At 44.8% G+C, this 13314-nt stretch overlaps 1 protein-coding gene across 2 annotated transcripts in view; it reads right to left on the bottom strand.

Moving 5' to 3' along the window:
- Positions 1 to 8625, bottom strand: part of fat2 (FAT atypical cadherin 2) — a 73446-nt gene extending 64821 nt beyond the window's left edge. Inside the window, exon 1 of one of the 2 annotated variants that reach the window (XM_046406820.1) lies at positions 8459 to 8625. The gene's annotated coding sequence lies outside the window, so the exon portion shown is untranslated. The remainder of the gene's footprint in view (positions 1 to 8458) is intronic. The other variant, XM_046406819.1, reaches the window with a different exon arrangement.
- Between the last annotated feature and the right edge of the window lie 4689 nt (positions 8626 to 13314).

Raw genomic sequence — 13314 nt, 5'->3', positions numbered from 1 at the left:
GGTGAATAGTCGTAGACAATACCACGGGGGCAGCCGTGGCCTAGAGGTTAGAGAAGCGGCTTGTGATCGGAGGGTCACCGGTTCGATTCCCCCACCGGAGGCAAGGCACTTCACCCCCCCCAATATGCTCCCGCTCAAATGAGTGCTCCTGTGTGTGTTTCACTGCATGTAATTTGCCGGGTGTTGCATGTGTGTGTTCAACTAAGGATGGGTCAAATGCAGAAGACGAATTCAGTGTGTGTATGTAAAAATATATATACTGTCAATAAAGCTGATTCTTCTTCTTCGTCTGTATTGCCTCTAATGTCTGCAGAAAAACACATAATACACAGATAACTCTGGCACAAAACACTATGTTTTAAATAGATCAATCATTTTCCCTGGGCTCTACAAAGAATACAAAATGGACACAGAAAACACAATGACTGACAATGAATAGCTGAGGGGATGCTTGTGAGGAGGTATCCGACTCCTGTCTCAACCTGCCTTGACAAAAAGAAAAAAAGAAAAGAAGTGAAACAACACATCGTTTCAGGACCAGAAAGTTGCCTTCAAGCATTTTCAGACAGGTGGCAGCCAAAAATGCTTCCCCATAATTATTCCCTTGATTGCCAAATACTAGCAAAACCTACTCATTGAAATTATTACTTCTAAGCCTTCGTCATCACAGACCTACAAGGAGGGATTTGTAGTTTGACGACCTGGTATCATGCAGTGGGTGGTTCAGTCCTGATCCCAGTGTAAACAGCTGAATGTGTACTGTAGCTCTGTGCATTAGATGGGCCCGAAGGCATGAGATACCAAAGTACTGCTTTCATAATCAACAGAGGATAGGAGTTAAAAGCAGACGCAGTTAGCTATTTGTTTCAGTGTACATGGAAACATCTGAAAAATATTGAATATTGCACCCAATCAGATGGTGGTTTTTTTTATAGGTTATTTCGAACATGCATAAAATAAATGCTGAATGGATGGAGTCTTTGTCGGTCTACTAAAAATCCTATTTCTCAATAAAAGTGACGTTTAAGTCTCACTTTCATTTTTCAACAGTCATGAGAACATTGTCTTATCATATTCCAACAATCCTCCTTTCCACCTTATCTATCATAATCTTTGTTATTCATACTGAACCGTTGAAGCTTTGACGGCATCTCCAACACTATCAAAATCCCTTGAATCATTACTTTGATTTTACCTCAGGATTTAGCTTCCCCTGTCTAAGCTGACCATATGGCTGCATGCAGATACAGCTTGTGGACCCTTATCAAGTGTAAAAAACAAGGAGGGGAGCAATGAGTAATACCTGAGAGCAATTTACATCCACACCCGTTCTTACAATGCAGTTTTAGTAATTAATTAGTAATTAATTAAAAGTTCACAAAGCCTAAACACACCATTCTAAATGCCATTCATACATCAGGGGATGCTATTTAATGGCAACCAAAAGCCCAGATATGCACTATAGGCATTGTACTTAGAGGAACTAATGTGATCCTGTGCCAGCCTGACTTTCACAGCACCTAGAAGTGACAGCACAAACCTTGTTCCCAGAGACCGGCGATGAAAAGATCTCGGTCACTACACTTCTGCAGGTAGTGTTACGCAAGATAAATCTCAGAGTCCTGGTGTGTAAATAAATGTGAGCACACACAAAGCGTAAAGACAAGAGATGCCTTCATATTGTACCGCTAAGTTATGAATACCAGTGTCACACATTATCTCCCAGTTTTGTGAAAACAGCTCTCCCCCGAGGTATGCGATGTACTCAGGTGCCGGTCTGCAGGTAGACTGGCGCTGGAGGTTTCAGTGGAGGGTGACAGGTATGTGTAGTTTTATCTCCAGTTTGGGAACTTGGTGACAGATAATCAGATTACTACAGTCAGCCTCTTTTTCATCTGCAAAACCAGATGAAAATAGTTTAAACATAACTTGGTGCACGACTGGGTCCTATTTTAAACTGGGGGCATTTCACAAGTCTTGTCAATCTGAAATATCAGCAGAGACACCTCAGAGATCGCAGGTCTCACTGCAAGAATGCATACATGAGTGGGCTATTTATTTTGTGTGACAGGGTGTCTGCTTCCTCGATTAGAATGCGTGAATGCAAATTTCACATTGATCTCAGTGTCTAAGATATGGATTTACAGGATGTTCACAATGAGGTATAAAACAATCCTCAGTGTGACAATTACACATCTAACAGGGATTTCATCAGACACATTAATGTCCTTATTCCTGTGGACAGGACAAACGTGTCTGTATTCAGATGTCTCGGTTCGTCTTTCAGAGTTAGTTTGCCTAAAAAACACTTTTACTGGCACATTAGTAAACACAACAGGAACAGGAAGCTGGCCCATCCTGAGGTGCAAGAGAGAAAATCTCTACAATTTAAAGTTTTCTTTTAATGATATTCTCAACAAATACAGACATGAGCCTCCACAATAAATAACAAGAAAAAAGCTTCCGCCTGTTGTCAGAGGCTCATGGAACTTAATTAAGTCATGATTAACTTCTGATACCTTTGAGTTTTTGGCCAAGAAATCACACGCTTCCCACCACATTTTCCTGTCAATTCACTCGGTCCATTGAGGAGCCACAACTGTAAGGTGCAAACTACACCCAAAACATAGTACTACTGGTAAAAGAAGTATTACAGCATGTATTAAAATGGATCAGCCATAGAAAACAAGGAGAGAAAAACTTATTGAAATAAATTACAGATGAGCCAGTCAGTGTTTACAGATTGGACGCATCATAAATCAGAGGAGGAACACTTCCACCAGTGTTGGCTCATGTGCTGCTTTAGTGAGGTGAAGGAAGGTGAAGAGGACAGATTAGACTCTGACTGAAAACAAGGGAATATAATAAATTCAATTTGAATCTAATGAAGGCTGCAGCAGACATATAATGAATCCCACAAATCAGCATTATCTGTGTCATCGCCACACACTCCACACAAACTGACGTCTGCACAAACAAAACTGCACAGCACTTTTATTTTCCTGCACTGAAACTTTCTACCAGGTCAGTCACTCCTGCAGCTGACTTGTTTGTTTGTAAAATGTAGCATGGCTGTGAACTGTGGAAAAGCCAAAGGGACACATCAGCATCCAGAGTCGGTAAACTGGACTGAAACTGAAATCGACACAGAAAGGAAACGTTTTCAAACGCTTTACACGCACGCACGCACACACACACACACACACATTCTCCCTCATACCTCCCCTCCCCCCTGCTGTATGGGCTCCAGGTAGCAACCTGCAGCCACATGTTCAGTTTCAGCTCCTCCTCACATTTCAATACCTCCATGACTCCCAGCAGAGATAGACCAGAATCTGGTCTTCATTCCTCTTCTCCACTGCTTGGTATGTCTGCCACAGAGACTCAACACACACACACACACACTCACTCACACGCACACAGTTTGCCTACAGCAGGCTTCCGTCACTACAGCCCAGAACTGCTCTCAGGACTGTTGACGGTTTCCCTTCTACAGGTGTATTAACGCATTGTTATGTCTGTGCCATACTCAGTATAAATAAAGTCACTCACTGTTTAAAACTACCTGAGATTATAACAGTCATGAGCTGATAGAGAAGTTAATCTGAAAAATCATTTAGACAGTAGTCACACTAACATCAGTCAGTTTGTGTTTTTTTTTACACTCACAATCCACTTAATCATCAGTCCTCCATATAAACTTGTTTTAGCCACACGCAGCCCTTCACTCTATAGGCTGTCACCAACTTCCTGTATGATCACTACTGAAACAAAGACAAGTAGGATCAGGGAACCATATAGCTGCCAATCTGGCTCTGGAAACACCCTGGGGAGTTTAATAATGGAGGACAGGACACACTCAGCAGGCCCCGTCAGGCCCGTTGGCAAGCAGCTAATCATCTTCATATGTGTGTATAAAGCTTTTTCACCAGTAGATGGTAATGGTGGAAAGTGGTCTTACAAGGGAATTAAAAGATTTCAGGCTTTTTTTTTTTTCAGCTTAAACTATACGGCATGGCTCCTTGTGCTGCTCTGTCTACTGACTGCATTCATCCCATGAGTCTGTTTCCTGCTTTTTGTCCAGTGATTACACAACATTCCCCACATTCGCCAGCAGAGAGGAGAGAGGCGAGAGCTGCTGGGCTTCAGATAAAATATAATATCTGAGACGCTCTTCTGGATTTGGATGTGGATGTTTCCAATGAATCACTGAAAATACGTGTTTATTTATCTCTCAAACATTTTCTGACATTAAATCTTTAAGTTTAAATTAAGTTGTGCTGCAGACATGTGCACAGCGCAGTCTGACAACAACAGGTTTGACCCCATGAGGTGCAGGGCCAAAAACTGGTTCACTACACAACAGATGAAGTACGTGTATCTCTGATGAAGTGCACTATATGGACAAAAGTGTTGGGACCGCTGACCATCACACCAACAGGGACTTTAATGACGTCTCATTGTAAACACACAGACAGCTTTGCAGCTCTAACAGCTTCCACTCTTCTGTGAAGGCTTTCCACAACATGTTGGAGTGTTTCTGTGGGAATTTGTGCCCATTCATGCAGTAGAGCATTTGTGAGGTCACACACTGATGTTGGACCAAAAGGCCTGGCTCACAATCTCCGTTCCAGTTCATCCCAAAGGTGTTGGATGGGGTTGAGGTCAGGGCTCTGTGTGGGCCAGTCAAGTTCTTCCACACCAAAGATACCTCACCTAACGTAAAAAAGTGACTCCACTGACATCTCAAAAACGATCATAAAGCTTCTCAAGGATTCAAGGAACTTTATTGTCATACCAGCTCACATTCACATGTTTATGGTACGAAATTAGGACTTAAGTCCCGGGAGCAGTAAGTGGACTATAAAAATATAAAAATATGAAAGATGAAAGTGACATATTTTGTCTTTGGAGGGAACTCACTCCAACGAAATTCGTGCTCTGCATTTAACCCACCCAAGTGACGTGCACACACACACAGCAAACCCGGGGCAGTGGGCGACCGCGTGCAGCGCCCGGGGAGCAGTGGGGGTTAGGTACCTTGCTCAAGGGTACCTCAGCCATGGACACCGGTTACGAGTCCGACACCCTAACCGCTGATCCACGACTGTACTCCTTCTATTCCTTGCTAACCAACTGAACTCCTGATGTCGTCTAACTTGTATTAATGTTTCTTAGGCCTCTTAGAGGCAGAGCAACAACTGAAACAACTCTGATGTACAGGAGTACCACTACAAGTGGGGATCTCTCCATTAGATTCAAAATAGATTCTCAGATGAATGAAGACTGGCTGAATGAATCAGTGAAGCTCAGGGTCATGATGGACTATGAGGAGAAATGAGACCAGTACATGAAGCCCTGACAGATCACAGAATCCATCCAGCAGCAGAGGGGAAACATCAGGACTGGAACGTCTTGCTGTTAAAGATGAGGACACTTCGTTCAGTTTTTAGCCAGAATCCTCGAGGCCTGTGTGCATGTGGTATCAAACAAGCCAAAGTTGTAGGTTGGAACATCTTTAACTGGTAAAAGCTTCTGTATGGATTTAATGACCTCCTGTAACATTTAGAAAACATAATTTATCTGCCAGTTGTTGTGGTCGGTTCATTGTTGTTGCTCTTCACTTTGTCAGACCCCAGAGAACTTTAACTTGAAATGCTAACGAGTGGCAGGTCTCACCGAGCGTCTCTGGAAACAACCTTTTGTCTGAATGGGAGCAGCTGCTGTAACACCTTGTTGTAGAACTTAATTGCCAAAGTTGACATTTTGAGGTTATTTGACTCTGTGAATCTTAAAGGAGGAGCGAAACATCACTTCTGCTTTGTTGTCAGCAAATTTAGAACATTTTTTCCACCACGATACAAGAGTGAGCACTTGATAGACTGACATCGGGTGAAGCCTCCCCATCCATCACGGCTTCATACTGCAGCACACACTCATTACGTGTTAGATTGTACCGAAGTACACACTGTGGGTGTGTTCTTTATAGACGGGGTGGAAATTGAACTCTGCAGTTATGCAAATGAGAATTAGTCTGAAAGTAAGTTTAGTTTCGTGTGGAGGAAAACGTGTTGGGGTGTGAAGGTACAGTGAGGTTACAGTGCAGCACCCAACAACACAAGCATGACTTAAAGACTTCATATGGTGTTTATGACATGCTATACTGTAACGGTAGGCAGCAGTGAGCACCTTTCCAAGTACAAATTTGTATAAAATGAATGACTGACATTTAATGAATAAATCACAGCGTGTGTCACATCATTTACTGACTAACATACAACAGATGTGTTAGGACTTTAACATAGATAGATAGATAGATGCTTTACTGATCCCGAGGGAAATTCAAGACATATTTATAACGTTTTTTGTATGTGAATTAATAAGTGGTCCAAGAGCAGTTTATTTCCTTCAGGCTCACATACTAGATTTCTACTGAGTGAAGAAGTATTTCTGCACCTTGCAGTACTCCAGTAATTATCATAAATATATGCTGATGCAAGTTTACCCTCAGTACTACTCAATCCCATGTCGAATCACAGCTCACAGCTGAAGCCTCTGCAGGAGTGTAAGTTAAGATCAGACTTCCTGGATTTGGTAAGGGTGGGCTTATGATACTGACCCCAGTTTGGGGGGGCGGGGGGCTGGGAAGGGCGCGGCCTCTAACCTGACCTCTGTCACGGCCACAACATGAAGCTGAGGTATGGAGGCCTTTAACCGGAGCAGAGTGGTTATACCTGCGATGGTGTGGAGATACTTAACCCTGTCAGGGCTCCCGATGAAGCCCTGGGAAAAGGCTGAGAATTGCTCTTAAACAAACTCAAGAAGAGTGTCCTAATACTGAAACCGTTAACCTGATGTGGAAGCTTTGACAGCATTTCTATGGATTTGCATGCATTTAAATGTATGAGCATTTTGTCTGCATGGTACTGCAGTACTGCAGCCCGCTCTGCTGTTTCTCTGAACCTCTCAGAGCCATAGGGTTGGGTCACATCATGGGTGGAAGGTTGAGTGTCAGGGTCACGACATCCTCTCAAGTTAAACTGGTCCTCCACACACACACACACACACAGACACACACACAGTCCATGTTTCCATCACTTTTGGGGACATCACATAAACTCCCATTAATTTCCTGGAGGTTTAACCACCACCTCACCATAACAATAACTTGCCTAACTCTAACCTCAGCCTAACCTTAAAGCAACTCTTCACCCTAATACTCAATGATTTACACTGTGTGGACTTGCATTTTGTCCCCATAAGTAAGACAGGTCCTCTCAATGTGACTGTGTAGACAGATTTTGTCCCCACAACTACAGAAACACACACACACACACACACACACACACACACACACACACACACACACACACACACACACCCCATAATTACACGGAGGGTCAGAAATGCCTCGGCAGCAGCAACATTCCCAGTTAGGAAGCTCAGCCTGCTGGTCATTCAGACCACATGGGGTAAAGGAGGTGTGTGTGTGTGTGTGTGTGTGGATTGAGGTTATTTTCACCTCACATGTCTCTCTTTTTGATGCAGTTTTCCAGTGTTCAGTATCTGTGATGATCTGCAGCTTCAGTCAGAATGGGGATAATATCGTCCCTCCTCTATGGCGTCCAGCTCCAGCCGTCCTCCCACCGAAGTCTGGACTTGTTATCAGACAGATGATTTAAGTTCTCAGTCCACACTGAATGGTTTGTTAAGCTTCTATAATTAAACTTCCTTATCAGAGATCTGGCATGTCTCCAGGGTCATGAAACCTAATTATGAGCCTAAATGCCTCAAACTGAGAGTGACATCGAAACACTGCACAGCTTCAAGCAGCCTTCAGGTCAAATGAGGTTCAGGTACCGGTAGGTGGTCTGCATATGCAGAAACTTCACCTGACTGCCGATCAGGAATCGGGGGGGCTGACAGGACAGAACGTCTCTTCTCTTTTCCTGTCGTTGCAGAAGATCTGACATGCAGCATCAGTGCAAAGACACGACTGAGCATTTTCACTGCACCCACAGCGAGGAAATCAGCTGGAGGAGAGAAGGACTGAGAAGAGGGAGGAACACTTCGACTGAAGCTCTGAACACGAGGCGCTCGGCTGCATGCGTTGACATGCGTCTCCCCTCCCACAGCGACGCTCCCAGCTACAAGTGTCAGAAATGAAAGCTGACAAATCCTTCGTGAAACTCTTAACAACAGCTCGCACACAGACACACTCTCGGTCTCGGTTCTCTTAAACAGATCGATTGGGTGCATTTTAACGGGACGCTCACATGCTCACGATTTTTCTAACGAGAAGACGACGTCAGAAGCTTAATGTGCAAAAGGTGATTTTCGATTCAGACTCAGAGACACATGTGGTGTTTCTGCAGGTCAGTGTTGTCCCTCTGAACAGCAGTGTGAAGTGAAGCGAAGTGTGAAGTGTGAAGTGTGTTGAGGCTCAGCCAAAACTCACCTCAGGTCCAGTTAGGCCTTCCACCAAAACTCTTCTCCGTCCTCACGCTTCAGGGACTTTAAAGATCCTTCGACAGGCCGACAACAACCAGCGGGCTCCCATAGTGGTTTGGTGTAAAGTCCATGAAAACAGAGAAAACATACACACACACAAAGTTGTAGGAGTGTGTTTCAGCTGCCACTAACTTCAACCTCAGCTCCTTCAAAGGCTCTGAACCAAAGAGCTGCTGAGCAGCATCTCGACACTCCCTCAGGAGTCCCATCTCCACCCACTTCTCACACTGTCCCTCCTCTCTGACACACACACACACATGCACACACACACACACACAAAACCCTTCCATGCACACAGATTGTAGGCTGCTCTCCCTCCTGCCTGTGGGCTCAGGCCTTTGGGCCTTGGCCAGAGCTCTGCTGCTGGGGTGTGTGAGTGAGAGTGTGTGTGTGTGTGTGTGTGTGTGTGTGTGTGTGTGTGTGTGTGTGTTGATACAGTATATAAGTGACATATTTTGTCATTGGAGGGAACTCACTCCAACGAAATTTGTGCTCTGCATTTAACCCACCCAAGTGACGTGCACACACACACAGCAAACCCGGGGCAGTGGGCGACCGCGTGCAGCGCCCGGGGAGCAGTGGGGGTTAGGTACCTTGCTCAAGGGTACCTCAGCCATGGACACCGGGACGGGGAATCGAACCAGCGATCCACGGGTTACGGGTCCGACACCCTAACCGCTGATCTCTGTAATAACAATAGGTTATTGTAAGTGAAAAAACACACACTGTCAATCTGTCTCTGATTAGTGATTTAACAGTGAAGCGTATTAAAATGTGGATTATCGCTATGGTGTGAAGTGAAACCCACACTCGTGTTTCCCAAATAAAACAAATGAAAACACCCACTGGCCCCTTAGAGGCAGCTAGTTGTTTGTCCCTGGGGGGATATTTAACTGAAAACTGACTACAAACACAAACACAGAAACTGTTACTTTATCACCAAGCAGTGCTGCTGCTGCAGCACTGACACTGTCTGTGACTAAAGATACAACATGAGCTTTACCAATGCATACACAGAAAACTTGGCTGTTCGAGGTATCTCACATTCTCATCAAAAAAAACTGAACAGCAGAGTGTCGCCTGATTGGCTGGTTTTCCAGTCGGGCTACTTTTTATTTGACTGGGTGGGTAACTGGGTGTTTATGGCAAATGATGATAACTGTGGCTGCCTTTCACACACTGGTAGGTTCCAGGCTGAAAGTGTCAGAAATTCCGCTCCTGAAGAGAAGTTAAAATTTGTGCTACTTTTATGACAGTTCGACGGTTTAAGGCCCTGACTGGTACGACTCCCCCATAACCCAGTCCCAGTTGCCACAGATGACTTCACTCTGGACCGTGAAGCACAAGAAAAGGTGATAAATACTCATTGCTTGTTTCCATTTTCAGATTTCTCACTTTGTGCAGCCAACAGTTCAAACCCCAAAGACATTTAATTTAAAATAATTTTTGTTACTTACTGCAACACGTGACTCAGCAGTAAGTAACAGCGACAGCCCTCTTTAGACCGAGTCACCACAGTAGAGGGTTAATTAGCTGCAGCACAAACTGAAGCTTTGCATTGTTGTTGTGTCAACATGAGCGAACTGCATGCGGCTCTGTAACGCCCGGCCCTGGGCTGCGGGTGTGCTTAGAAACCAGAGGGAGAATGATGTGGGTGGTGGTGGAGCGATCTCAGTTACTCTGCCTGCATTAAGAGGCATTGAGTCACTTTTGTCTTATCAAGATTTAAAGAGCAAATGATTCCAAAACCACCGACAGACTTGAAGCACCTGAGACTACAATCACCTCCTCATGGAGGTACGATTCCGCCAGCCGAGCATTTTACACCCCGTCGTTTACACGCTTCCCATTCATCGTCTATGTGAAACACACTGCAATGCCTTCTGGTATCATAGAGTTGCGACTGGAGAGACGGGGTGTTGGGCTCATTTGCGTAAAGTTGCGTATTTTCAACTTTATGCAGGTGAGCAGCATCCAGCAGGACTTGATGCCTCATGGACCCCCAGCCCAAAACATATTAAGTGACATTATGAATTTAAAATGAAGATATATTCAGAAACTGCATGATTTATGTTTTTTAATGGCTTCCTATTTGGGATCGTAGTGTATCACCACTGCCTACTGGCACACCCAGAAGCATGCAACTGTGGGAAGTGTTGCGATCCCTTGCATTGAAAAGGTCTCATCACCATCAGATCAGTGGCATTTGGTGACGTAGGACCGTTGAAATTCGGTCGACCCTTCCTTGACTTTGAGACGTGCCTGCCATATGACTAAATGTAAAATTCTCACCAGTTGATCTTTGAATTCCAGTCAACGTTTAAGTCAGATCTGAAGAAATTCCCTCAAAGTGTCGTCAGAGACATCATGCCAATGAGAAACAAAACTCTGAAAGTGAGCTGATGAGCCTCAGATCTGATCCAGTTCACAGATAAAATGAAGGGGTGGTTCATCCTGACGATAAGGGGATAATACGAGGGATTTGGCTGCTGTTTGTGGCACTGTCTTCCATCCTCGAGCAGAGGGGCACTCACAAAGGAGGACTGTTGTGTCGGAGCCTGATATCAGCCGAATAAACCTGCTGCAGACGTCTTTTATGTAGCGAGGCAAAGAAAATCCGGTTTAACAATACTGTTATGTTGTGCCAGATGTCCTTTGACAGAAGAACAGATTTCAGACCGCCGAGCACAGGCTGCTTCCAAAGCTGCATGTTCACTCTGAACACTTCAAGTTAACTTTTTTCAGATGAAACCACAGTCAAGTGTGAGGTATAGTGCAAAAAGTAAGGAAGGAAAGAAAGTAAGGAAGTTTGTCATTCTGTGTGTTTTCTTTGGTGTCACTTCAGTGTCACAGCACGGTGGCGAGTGATACTGTTATGCTGATTACTTTTTATGAGATTTTCTTCAGTCTCCCTTTCATGGAGCCATGGAAAAATATTTAAGCACCAACAGACTGAACTTCAACACGTCACAGCATCACACCAGAAGAGGGGTGAAAATCAGCATCCATCCGTCACATTCAAAGGTGATGATGCCCAACGACACAATGTATGAATGTCAGCATAAAATAGTGTACTGGCCCTTTAAAGCTGGGACAGAAGGAGAGCAGGAGCTTCCCCCCGAGGCTGAGGCTGTCCAAGCCAAAGCAGAGAGACCTGATGATACAGAGGAGAGAAGACATGGGAAAAGGCAGTGAGGAAGGTGAAGAGTTGAAGAACCACACAGTGAAGAAGAAAAGAAATAAATCATGAGAGGTGGTGATAAAGGAAGCGCAGGGAAGTGGGAAAACAAAGGCATTCAAAAAAGGGAAAAGGAGGTGTTTAGATGATAGAGGGGGACAGATGAACACAGGGAGGAGGAGAAAAGGAGGGAGGAGGTCTGGTCTCAAAATAAACAGCAACAGAAGGTGGGCATGGAGCCACCAGCAGCAGGACAACCTGAGCAAAGAGCACGAGAGCCTGGAGGAAATGAAAGCTCAAATCCACCTTATGGAAGCTGCTGCTGCGTCACGCTGCTCAGTCCATACGCTCAACACGTACGTTCACAACACCATGTCTCCGACTTAAGACAGGAAGCAGCACAGTGAGACAATGTCCAAATGTTTCAGTCCAGCACCTTTATCGTCTCTATTCACCACAGAAAGTCATCCTGACCTGTTAGGACAGGCAGCGCCAGCCGAACTGGAAACCAGGAAGCAGCAGTGATGGCAGTCAGGATCCATACCACATATTCAATAGCACCGTGTCACAACACGACTGAACACATGTCGGATGTGTCGGCATGCTCAGGTCTCCACGTATTCTACCTCATTCTGTACAGACCTCATCTGATTTCCTTCCTCCCAGCAGGCTGCCTGGTTCACATATGTGGTCTGGAGGCAAACTTTAGGAGGGAACTTGACCCAAAGGCCTCCCTCTTATTTTAGCTACAGTTGTGTTACACTCACACACCCACCCCCACAACAGCCCGAGGTAAACCAAACACTTCAGGTCCGACTCAAGTCTCTGATTGGCTTATCAGTTAATTTTCAGCCTGAAGTAAATAATCTGAACTTTATATCCATTCTTAAGCATATTTAAATGTAGAGGATCGAGGCTGTGCAGGTTATTTTCCCAGACATTGGACAGTAATAATGGACAGTAAGTTTAAATCTCGACCTGAGAGCCCACACACCACCTGACAGGCAGTCTGCGGTCCAGTGGGCCGGTGATCAAGTCTGTCTGAAAACAAAAGTCAACCCTCACGTTAACTTGTTTGACATTTTGAATTCACATTACAAATTTATTTTAACCCAAACTATGACCTTTTCCTAAACCCAACCAAACCACAACTGTAGGCCATGTGACAAAAATCACTTTGTCCTCTCATGCATGTGTGAAACTCCAAAAAGGTGGCCAGAGGTAAATGACGAGTGAAATGTTAATAAAAGTGGATGAAACGAGTGATTTCAGTTTGAGTAACTGGCTGCTAATCACTGGCTCAGGTAATTCATGAAGCAACGATGAACAGATGAACTCCAGAATGACTGGAATGACAGCAGTTCAAAACGTGCAGCCGGAGCCCAGTGGCATCAGGGCTGAGCAACCCCTCATCGCCCGAGCTGCTGTCAGCGAGGATTCAGGGTTCAGCTCCGAGTTCAACAGTTCAGTCCTGCTCATGTTCCACTCTGATCGACGGATCCCGAGAGCAAAACTGTCGCCACACGTCGAGCAGACCAGTTTGCAGGTGCATTAATGGACTGAGGCTGCAGGGCCTTCGACGGTTCTCAGCTGACCTTTTTCAAAATGTGTCAACGTGTCCGTCG

The sequence above is a fragment of the Scatophagus argus genome, chromosome 12 (assembly GCF_020382885.2).
Source record: "Scatophagus argus isolate fScaArg1 chromosome 12, fScaArg1.pri, whole genome shotgun sequence".
In the NCBI taxonomy this organism is placed as follows: Eukaryota; Metazoa; Chordata; class Actinopteri; family Scatophagidae; genus Scatophagus; species Scatophagus argus.
The sequence above is the reverse complement of the archived record's forward strand: the minus strand, read 5'-3'. Positions and strand labels throughout refer to the sequence as shown.